Source organism: Oncorhynchus keta, unplaced genomic scaffold (assembly GCF_023373465.1).
Source record: "Oncorhynchus keta strain PuntledgeMale-10-30-2019 unplaced genomic scaffold, Oket_V2 Un_contig_4111_pilon_pilon, whole genome shotgun sequence".
NCBI lineage: Eukaryota > Metazoa > Chordata > Actinopteri > Salmoniformes > Salmonidae > Oncorhynchus > Oncorhynchus keta.
In genome coordinates, this window is record NW_026287605.1 from 146,794 (window position 1) to 158,194 (window position 11,401).

General features: G+C 45.2%; 1 long non-coding RNA gene across 2 annotated transcripts; it reads left to right on the plus strand.

Annotated features, from left to right (window-relative positions):
- Positions 1 to 7,254: 7,254 nt before the first annotated feature.
- Positions 7,255 to 10,286, plus strand: LOC127924494 (uncharacterized). Of its 2 annotated transcripts, none has more exons than XR_008117998.1 (3): positions 7,255 to 7,639; positions 8,330 to 8,400; positions 9,869 to 10,286. It is a non-coding gene; the product is annotated as an uncharacterized LOC127924494 (long non-coding RNA). The 2 variants fall into 2 exon arrangements; XR_008117997.1 differs by lacking the exon at positions 9,869 to 10,286 and adding an exon at positions 8,982 to 9,821.
- Positions 10,287 to 11,401: the final 1,115 nt, after the last annotated feature.

Below are 11,401 nucleotides of genomic sequence, written 5' to 3' on the forward strand. Positions count from 1 at the left end.
CCCTCATTCAAACGTCCTCAAAGTTATAAAGTGCGTAATAACTTATGGGTTTTGTATGTGAGTAGATATGACCCTGGCTACCTAACTCGGTAATAAGTTATTAACTCTATAGTCAGCAGCGAGATGGTGGTTTTATAGATGGGTTTGTGCCTTTAAGGCCGCCTGTTCATTAGGAGTTGGTTTCAAATGACGCCAACCTTTTATTTTTATCTCAATGACCTCATCCTCTATGGTTGAAGTTTACTAACCAGCGAATCTTTTTTCATCTCATAGATTTTTGTAGTTTTCTTCTCTTTTACTCTTCGTTAAACCGAGTTTACAACAACTTTAACTTGATAATAGATGTCGATGATGTTAAACGGCGCTTTCTGACAGCGACTTCTCTAACGGTAAGTTTCCCCGAAATGTCTATAAATGACGAAGCGAGTATATCGCAACCGGGCCTTGTAAATCACGGAGTTTCCCATGTGAGTTGAACCGGGAGAGCAGAAAGTAACATAATGTACGAAACTGTACCAGGCGACTTTTACTAGAAATAAGAATTGGAGATCAGTCCGAATGTTGGACCGAATCGTTCCGACACCGACATTTGATGTCACCGAGGTAGAACCTTGTTGGTGATTAGGAAGGTTAGTAGACTAGTTACCCATCCTAAACAAAGTGACAGTCTAGAAGTTAGAGGGGAAATGTTCAAAATCGAGATACCGGTTTATCTCAAAAGTGCTAAGTAATCAATTTAAATAATTATAGCAATCTATTGGTCTTGTAAAAACCATTAGGCCTAGACATGTAATGTGAGTGATTTTACAACGTAATCCTAGTAGACCTATCATTGGACCAGAAATAAACTCTGTTCTATAGTCTAGTCCTAGTCGGGTGGTTGTCGAGAGATACGAATGTGAATAAAGAGATACATCGTAATTTAGTCACAGTAAAACTCTGTCACAAACTCACAAACTGTTTGATAACACTGTGGACGAGGATACGTTATTACCATGTAATAACGACATGTCGGGGTTGTTATGGGGCGGTCTACTTTCCTCACTTGTCATTAGAATTGTCCTTGGAAAAGAAGAATGAACAAGAGAAAGCTATTTACATACATGCAAACACCTGGCACGTACATCCACACCTGGCCCAAGGCTGGGCTGGTAGGGGGTTAGTATCCTGGGAAGTATAGCAGGTGAATGTTATCAAGAGACAGTTTAGTTTTGTAAAAATATACATACAGTGCCTTCAGAAAGTATTCATACCCCTTGACTTATTCCACATTTTGTTGTATTACAGACTGAATTCAACATGTATTAAATTGATTTGTTGTCTCACCCATCGACACACACTACCCCATAATGTGAAAATATAAAAAATACACGAGAAGTTTCCTTCCTCTCCGGCAACTGAGTTAGGATGGACACCTGTGTCTTTGTAGTGACTCGGTGTATTGATACACTGAGTTAGGAAGGACTCCTGTATCTTTGTAGTGACTGGGTGTATTGATACACTGAGTTAGGAAGGACTCCTGTATCTTTGTAGTGACTGGGTGTATTGATACACTGAGTTAGGAAGGAAGCCTGTATCTTTGTAGTGACTGGGTGTATTGATACACTGAGTTAGGAATGATGCCTGTATCTTTGTAGTGACTGGGTGTATTGATACACTGAGTTAGGAAGGAAGCCTGTGTCTTTGTAGTGACTGGGTGTATTGATACACTGAGTTAGGAAGGAAGCCTGTATCTTTGTAGTGACTGGGTGTATTGATACACTGAGTTAGGAAGGAAGCCTGTGTCTTTGTAGTGACTGGGTGTATTGATACACTGAGTTAGGAAGGATGCCTGTATCTTTGTAGTGACTGGGTGTATTGATACACTGAGTCAGGAAGAACAGCTGTGTCTTTGTAGTGACTGGGTGTATTGATACACTGAGTCAGGAAGAACAGCTGTATCTTTGTAGTGACTGGGTGTATTGATACACTGAGTCAGGAAGAACAGCTGTATCTTTGTAGTGACTGGGTGTATTGATACACTGAGTTAGGAAGGACTCCTGTGTCTTTGTAGTGACTGGGTGTATTGATACACTGAGTTAGGAAGGAAGCCTGTGTCTTTGTAGTGACTGGGTGTATTGATACACTGAGTTAGGAAGGACTCCTGTATCTTTGTAGTGACTGGGTGTATTGATACACCATCCAAAGTGTAATGAAGAACTTCATTGATAACAACATTCTATATCACTTCATCATGCTCAAAGGCTCCTTTTAAAAAAAAATTGTATTTATTTTACCCATCATCCAATAGGTGCCCTTCTTTGCGAGGCATTGGAAAACCTCCCTGGTCTTTGTTGTTGAATCTGTGTTTGACAGATAATTTTACGTGTGGGGGAACAGAGATACGGTCGTCATACAAAAATCACGTTAAACATTATTATTGCACTTTATGCAACTTATTGTGTGACTTTTTAAGCACGTTTTTACTCCTGAACTTATTTAGGCTCGACATAACACAAGGGAGACATTTTATATTTTTAAATATTATTTTAATTTCACCTTTATTTAACCAAATAGGCCAGTTGAGAACAAGTTCTCATTTACAACTGCGACCTGGCCAAGATAAAGCAAAGCAGTTCGACACAAACAACAGAGTTACACATGGAATAAACAAACATACAGTCAATAACACAGTATAAAAAAAACTATATACAGTGTGTGCAAATGAGGTAAGACAAGGGAGGTAAGGCAATAAATAGGCCGATGGTGGCGAAGTAATTACAATATAGCAATTAAACACTGGAATGGTAGATGTGCAGAGGATGAATGTGCAAGTAGAGACACTGGGGTGCAAAAGAACAAGATGAATGAATAAATACAGTATGGGGATGAGGTAGTTGGATGGGCTATTTACAGATGGGCTGTGTACAGGTGCAGTGATCTGTGAGCTGCTCTGACAGCTGGTGCTGTCAGAGCAGTGAGGGAGATACGAGTCTTCAGCTTCAGTGATTTTTGCAGTTCGTTCCAGTCATTGGGGGCAGAGAACTACATTACTTATATGCTAGCCATATTTATCTCTGTTCTACATTTCTATATACTAGCCATAGTTATATCTGTTCTACATTTCTATATACTAGCCATAGTTATCTCTGTTCTACATTGCTATATACTAGCCATAGTTATCTCTGTTCTACATTACTATATACTAGTCATCTCTGTTCTACATTACTATATACTAGTCATCTCTGTTCTACATTACTATATACTAGTCATCTCTGTTCTACATTACTATATACTAGTCATCTCTGTTCTACATTTCTATATACTAGCCATAGTTATCTCTGTTCTACATTACTATATACTAGTCATCTCTGTTCTACATTACTATATACTAGTCATCTCTGTTCTACATTACTATATACTAGTCATCTCTGTTCTACATTACTATATACTAGTCATCTCTGTTCTACATTATCTATATACTAGTCATCTCTGTTCTACATTACTATATACTAGTCATCTCTGTTCTACATTATTATATACTCAGTTCCACATTCTATATATAGTCATCTCTGTTCTACATTACTATATACTAGTCATCTCTGTTCTACATTACTATATACTAGTCATCTCTGTTCTACATTACTATATACTAGTCATCTCTGTTCTACATTACTATATACTAGTCATCTCTGTTCTACATTTCTATATACTAGCCATAGTTATCTCTGTTCTACATTACTATATACTAGTCATCTCTGTTCTACATTACTATATACTAGTCATCTCTGTTCTACATTATTATATACTAGTCATCTCTGTTCTACATTACTATATACTAGTCATCTCTGTTCTACATTACTATATACTAGTCATCTCTGTTCTACATTACTATATACTAGTCATCTCTGTTCTACATTACTATATACTAGTCATCTCTGTTCTACATTATTATATACTAGTCATCTCTGTTCTACATTACTATATACTAGTCATCTCTGTTCTACATTACTATATACTAGTCATCTCTGTTCTACATTACTATATACTAGTCATCTCTGTTCTACATTTCTATATACTAGCCATAGTTATCTCTGTTCTACATTACTATATACTAGTCATCTCTGTTCTACATTACTATATACTAGTCATCTCTGTTCTACATGTTCTATATACTAGTCAGCCATTATTATATATAGTTATCTCTGTTCTACATTACTATATACTAGTCATCTCTGTTCTACATTACTATATACTAGTCATCTCTGTTCTACATTACTACTAGTACTAGCCATAGTTATCTGTTCTACATTACTAGTCATTACTATATACTAGCCATAGTTATCTCTGTTCTACATTACTATATACTAGTCATCTCTGTTCTACATTACTATATACTAGTCATCTCTGTTCTACATTACTATATACTAGTCATCTCTGTTCTACATTACTATATACTAGTCATCTCTGTTCTACATTACTATATACTAGTCATCTCTGTTCTACATTACTATATACTAGTCATAGTCATCTCTGTTCTACATTACTATATACTAGTCATCTCTGTTCTACATTACTATATACTAGTCATCTCTGTTCTACATTACTATATACTAGTCATCTCTGTTCTACATTACTATATACTAGTCATAGTCATCTCTGTTCTACATTACTATATACTAGTCATCTCTGTTCTACATTACTATATACTAGTCATAGTCATCTCTGTTCTACATTACTATATACTAGTCATCTCTGTTCTACATTACTATATACTCATAAACACAGCTGGGTCTGAGAGGTGACGCTGGTAGGAGCTCATAAACACAGCTGGGTCTGAGAGGTGATGCTGGTAGGAGCTCATAAACACAGCTGGGTCTGAGAAGTGATGCTGGTAGGAGCTCATAAACACAGCTGGGTCTGAGAGGTGATGCTGGTAGGAGCTCATAAACACAGCTGGGTCTGAGAGGTGATGCTGGTAGGAGCTCATAAACACAGCTGGGTCTGAGAGGTGATGCTGGTAGGAGCTCATAAACACAGCTGGGTCTGAGAGGTGATGCTGGTAGGAGCTCATAAACACAGCTGGGTCTGAGAGGTGATGCTGGCATTCCATTCAGCAGAGTGTGAAGTCTCCATGACATCACCATGATGACATCACCAACCAACAGAAGTGGGCTCTGAGAATCCCAACCCCTAACCCCAACCCCTAAACTTAAAATAGCCTTTGTCCTTATGGGGATGTGGGAAATGTCCCCGTGAGGGAGAATTGTCATAATGTTTTACTGACTTTGTGGAGCCTTTTGTGGATTGTAGTTCCCCACGAGGATAGAAGAGCCAACCCCTAAAGTATGAGGGTCTTGTGGATTGTAGTTCCCCACGAGGATAGAAGAGCCAACCCCTAAAGTATGAGGGTCTTGTGGATTTTAGGTCCCCACGAGGATAGAAGAGCCAACCCCTAAAGTATGAGGCTCTTGTGGATTGTAGATCCCCACGAGGATAGAAGAGCCAACCCCTAAAGTATGAGGGTCTTGTGGATTGTAGATCCCCACGAGGATAGAAGAGCCAACCCCTAAAGTATGAGGGTCTTGTGGATTTTAGGTCCCCACGAGGATAGAAGAGCCAACCCCTAAAGTATGAGGGTCTTGTGGATTTTAGGTCCCCACGAGGATAGAAGAGCCAACCCCTAAAGTATGAGGGTCTTGTGGATTTTAGGTCCCCACGAGGATAGAAGAGCCAACCCCTAAAGTATGAGGGTCTTGTGGATTTTAGGTCCCCACGAGGATAGAAGAGCCAACCCCTAAAGTATGAGGGTCTTGTGGATTTTAGGTCCCCACGAGGATAGAAGAGCCAACCCCTAAAGTATGGTAGGGTCTTGTCCAATTGTCTGTCTCAGCTCAGCAGGGGAGACATGGAGGATAGAAGAGCCAAGTGTCTGTCTAAAGTATGGAGGTCTTGTGGATAGTTTAGGTCCCCAGCGAGGATAAAGGCCAACCCCTAAAGTATGAGGCTCTTGTGATCTTGTCTCCCACGAGGATAGAAGAGCCAACCCCTAAAGTATGAGGGTCTTGTCCAATAGTGTCTGTTCCCCAGCGAGGATAGAAGAGCCAACCCCTAAAGTATGAGGGTATTGTGGACATGGTAGTGTCCCCACGAGGATAGAAGAGCCAACCCCTAAAGTATGAGGGACATGGTAGTGTCTGGTCCCCCAGGATAGAAGTCTGTCTCAGCCCAGCTAAAGACATGGTAGTGTCTGGTCCAATAGTGTCTGTCTCAGCTCAGCAGGGAGACATGGTAGTGTCTGGTCCAATAGTGTCTGTCTCAGCTCAGCAGGGAGACATGGTAGTGTCTGGTCCAATAGTGTCTGTCTCAGCTCAGCAGGGGGACATGGTAGTGTCTGGTCCAATAGTGTCTTATTGTCTCTCAGCTCAGCAGGGAGACATGGTAGTGTCTGGTCCAATAGTGTCTGTCTCAGCTCAGCAGGGAGACATGGTAGTGTCTGGTCCAATAGTGTCTGTCTCAGCTCAGCAGGGAGACATGGTAGTGTCTGGTCCAATAGTGTCTGTCTCAGCTCAGCAGGGAGACATGGTAGTGTCTGGTCCAATAGTGTCTGTCTCAGCTCAGCAGGGAGACATGGTAGTGTCTGGTCCAATAGTGTCTGTCTCAGCTCAGCAGGGAGACATGGTAGTGTCTGGTCCAATAGTGTCTGTCTCAGCTCAGCAGGGAGACATGGTAGTGTCTGGTCCAATAGTGTCTGTCTCAGCCCAGCAGGGGACATGGTAGTGTCTGGTCCAATAGTGTCTTATTGTCTCTCAGCTCAGCAGGGAGACATGGTAGTGTCTGGTCCAATAGTGTCTGTCTCAGCTCAGCAGGGAGACATGGTAGTGTCTGGTCCAATAGTGTCTGTCTCAGCTCAGCAGGGAGACATGGTAGTGTCTGGTCCAATAGTGTCTTATTGTCTCTCAGCTCAGCAGGGAGACATGGTAGTGTCTGGTCCAATAGTGTCTGTCTCAGCTCAGCAGGGGGACATGGTAGTGTCTGGTCCAATAGTGTCTGTCTCAGCCCAGCAGGGAGCGGCAGGTAGCCTCGTGGTTAGAGTCTAGTGGGTAGAGCCTAGTGGTTAGTATGGTGCGGCAGGTAGCCTAGTGGTTAGAGTCTAGTGGGTAGAGCCTAGTGGTTAGTATGGTGCGGCAGGTAGCCTAGTGGTTAGGGCCTAGTGGTTAGAGCCTAGTGGTTAGAGCCTAGTGGTTAGAGCCTAGTGGTTAGTATGGTGCGGCAGGTAGCCTAGTGGTTAGAGCCTAGTGGTTAGAGCCTAGTGGTTAGTATGGTGCGGCAGGTAGCCTAGTGGTTAGAGTCTAGTGGTTAGAGCCTAGTGGTTAGTATGGTGCGGCAGGTAGCCTAGTGGTTAGGGCCTAGTGGTTAGAGCCTAGTGGTTAGAGTCTAGTGGTTAGAGCCTAGTGGTTAGTATGGTGCGGCAGGTAGCCTAGTGGTTAGAGTCTAGTGGGTAGAGCCTAGTGGTTAGTATGGTGCGGCAGGTAGCCTAGTGGTTAGGGCCTAGTGGTTAGAGCCTAGTGGTTAGTATGGTGCGGCAGGTAGCCTAGTGGTTAGGGCCTAGTGGTTAGAGTCTAGTGGGTAGAGCCTAGTGGTTAGTATGGTGCGGCAGGTAGCCAGTGGACAGGGCCTAGTGGTTAGAGCCTAGTGGTTAGAGCCTAGTGGTTAGAGCATGGTGGTCTAGGTCTAACCTAGTGGTTAGAGCTAACCAGTGGTTAGAGCCTAGTGGTTAGAGCCTAGTGGTTAGGGCCTAGTGGTTAGGGGGCCTGGTGGTTAGAGCCTAGTGGGTATTCAGCTAGCCAGTGGTTGGCCTAGTGGTTAGGCCTAGTGTTTAGTATCAGGGGCGGCAGGTAGCCTAGTGGTTAGAGCCTAGTGGTTAGAGCCTAGTGGTTAGTATGGGGCGGCAGGTGCCTAGTGGTTAGGCCAGTGGGAGCCAGTGGTAGCCTAGTGGTTAGAGCCTAGCAGCAGGGAGACATGGTAGTTGGTTAGCCTAGTGGTTAGTATGGGGCGGCAGGTAGCCTAGTGGTTAGGGCCTAGTGGTTAGGGCTCAGTGGTTAGTAACCTAGTGGTTAGAGCCTAGTGGTTAGAGCCTAGTGGTTAGGGCCTAGTGGTTAGAGCCTAGTGGTTAGAGCCTAGTGGTTAGTAGTTATGGGGCGGCAGGTAGCCTAGTGGTTAGAGTCTAGTGGTTAGAGCCTAGTGGTTAGTATGGTGCGGCAGGTAGCCTAGTGGTTAGGGCCTAGTGGTTAGAGCCTAGTGGTTAGAGTCTAGTGGTTAGAGCCTAGTGGTTAGTATGGTGCGGCAGGTAGCCTAGTGGTTAGAGCCTAGTGGTTAGAGCCTAGTGGTTAGAGCCTAGTGGTTAGTATGGGGCGGCAGGTAGCCTAGTGGTTAGAGCCTAGTGGTTAGAGCCTAGTGGTTAGATCTAACCTAGTGGTTAGATCTAACCTAGTGGTTAGAGCTAACCTAGTGGTTAGAGCCTAGTGGTTAGAGCCTAGTGGTTAGGGCCTAGTGGTTAGTATGGTGCGGCAGGTAGTCTAGTGGTTAGTATGGTGCGGCAGGTAGCCTCGTGGTTAGAGTCTAGTGGTTAGTATGGTGCAGCAGGTAGTCTAGTGGGTAGAGCCTAGTGGTTAGTATGGTGCGGCAGGTAGCCTAGTGGGTAGAGTCTAGTGGTTAGTATGGTGCGGCAGGTAGTCTAGTGGGTAGAGCCTAGTGGTTAGTATGGTGCGGCAGGTAGCCTAGTGGGTAGAGCCTAGTGGTTAGTATGGTGCAGCAGGTAGTCTAGTGGTTAGAGTCTAGTGGTTAGAGCCTAGTGGTTAGAGTCTAGTGGTTAGAGCCTAGTGGTTAGAGCCTAGTGGTTAGAGCCTAGTGGTTAGGGCCTCGTGGTTAGTATGGTGCGGCAGGTAGCCTAGTGGTTAGAGCCTAGTGGTTAGAGCCTAGTGGTTAGTATGGGGCGGCAGGTAGCCTAGTGGTTAGGGCCTAGTGGTTAGAGCCTAGTGGTTAGAGCCTAGTGGTTAGATCTAACCTAGTGGTTAGAGCCTAGTGGTTAGAGCCTAGTGGTTAGGGCCTAGTGGTTAGGGCCTAGTGGTTAGAGCCTAGTGGTTAGTATGGGGCGGCAGGTAGCCTAGTGGTTAGAGCCTAGTGGTTAGAGCCTAGTGGTTAGTATGGTGCGGCAGGTAGCCTAGTGGTTAGAGTCTAGTGGTTAGAGCCTAGTGGTTAGTATGGTGCGGCAGGTAGCCTCGTGGTTAGAGTCTAGTGGGTAGAGCCTAGTGGTTAGTATGGTGCGGCAGGTAGTCTAGTGGGTAGAGCCTAGTGGTTAGTATGGTGCGGCAGGTAGTCTAGTGGTTAGAGCCTAGTGGTTAGTATGGTGCGGCATGTAGCCTCGTGGTTAGAGTCTAGTGGTTAGTATGGTGCAGCAGGTAGTCTAGTGGGTAGAGCCTAGTGGTTAGTATGGTGCGGCAGGTAGCCTAGTGGGTAGAGTCTAGTGGTTAGTATGGTGCAGCAGGTAGCCTAGTGGGTAGAGCCTAGTGGTTAGTATGGTGCGGCAGGTAGCCTAGTGGGTAGAGCCTAGTGGTTAGTATGGTGCAGCAGGTAGTCTAGTGGGTAGAGCCTAGTGGTTAGAGTCTAGTGGTTAGAGCCTAGTGGTTAGAGTCTAGTGGTTAGTATGGTGCGGCAGGAAGCCTAGTGGTTAGGGCCTAGTGGTTAGAGCCTAGTGGTTAGTATGGTGCGGCAGGTAGCCTAGTGGTTAGGGCCTAGTGGTTAGAGCCTAGTGGTTAGTATGGTGCGGCAGGTAGCCTAGTGGTTAGAGTCTAGTGGGTAGAGCCTAGTGGTTAGTATGGTGCGGCAGGTAGCCTAGTGGTTAGGGCCTAGTGGTTAGAGCCTAGTGGTTAGAGCCTAGTGGATAGATCTAACCTAGTGGTTAGAGCTAACCTAGTGGTTAGAGCCTAGTGGTTAGAGCCTAGTGGTTAGGGCCTAGTGGTTAGAGCCTAGTGGTTAGAGCCTAGTGGTTAGAGCCTAGTGGTTAGAGCCTAGTGGTTAGTATGGTGCGGCAGGTAGCCTAGTGGTTAGAGTCTAGTGGTTAGAGCCTAGTGGTTAGTATGGTGCGGCAGGTAGCCTCGTGGTTAGAGTCTAGTGGGTAGAGCCTAGTGGTTAGTATGGTGCGGCAGGTAGCCTCGTGGTTAGAGTCTAGTGGTTAGTATGGTGCAGCAGGTAGTCTAGTGGGTAGAGCCTAGTGGTTAGTATGGTGCGGCAGGTAGCCTAGTGGGTAGAGCCTAGTGGTTAGTATGGTGCAGCAGGTAGTCTAGTGGGTTAGAGCCTAGTGGTTAGAGTCTAGTGGTTAGAGCCTAGTGGTTAGAGCCTAGTGGTTAGAGCCTAGTGGTTAGTATGGTGCGGCAGGTAGCCTAGTGGTTAGGGCCTAGTGGTTAGAGCCTAGTGGTTAGTATGGTGCGGCAGGTAGCCTAGTGGTTAGAGTCTAGTGGTTAGAGCCTAGTGGTTAGTATGGTGCGGCAGGTAGCCTCGTGGTTAGAGTCTAGTGGGTAGAGCCTAGTGGTTAGTATGGTGCGGCAGGTAGCCTAGTGGTTAGAGTCTAGTGGTTAGTATGGTGCAGCAGGTAGTCTAGTGGGTAGAGCCTAGTGGTTAGTATGGTGCGGCAGGTAGCCTAGTGGGTAGAGTCTAGTGGTTAGTATGGTGCAGCAGGTAGTCTAGTGGTTAGAGTCTAGTGGGTAGAGCCTAGTGGTTAGTATGGTGCAGCAGGTAGCCTAGTGGGTAGAGCCTAGTGGTTAGTATGGTGCGGCAGGTAGCCTAGTGGTTAGAGCCTAGTGGGTAGTATGGTGCAGCAGGTAGTCTAGTGGGTAGAGCCTAGTGGTTAGTATGGTGCGGCAGGTAGCCTAGTGGGTAGAGTCTAGTGGTTAGTATGGTGCGGCAGGTAGCCTAGTGGTTAGAGCCTAGTGGTTAGAGTCTAGTGGTTAGTATGGTGCAGCAGGTAGCCTAGTGGGTAGAGCCTAGTGGTTAGAGCCTAGTGGTTAGTATGGTGCGGCAGGTAGCCTCGTGGTTAGAGTCTAGTGGTTAGTATGGTGCGGCAGGTAGCCTAGTGGGTAGAGCCTAGTGGTTAGTATGGTGCAGCAGGTAGTCTAGTGGGTAGAGCCTAGTGGTTAGAGTCTAGTGGTTAGAGCCTAGTGGTTAGAGCCTAGTGGTTAGAGCCTAGTGGTTAGAGTCTAGTGGTTAGAGTCTAGTGGTTAGAGTCTAGTGGTTAGAGTCTAGTGGTTAGAGCCTAGTGGTTAGAGCCTAGTGGTTAGAGTCTAGTGGTTAGAGCCTAGTGGTTAGTATGGTGCGGCAGGTAGCCTAGTGGTTAGAGTCTAGTGGTTAGAGCCTAGTGGTTAGT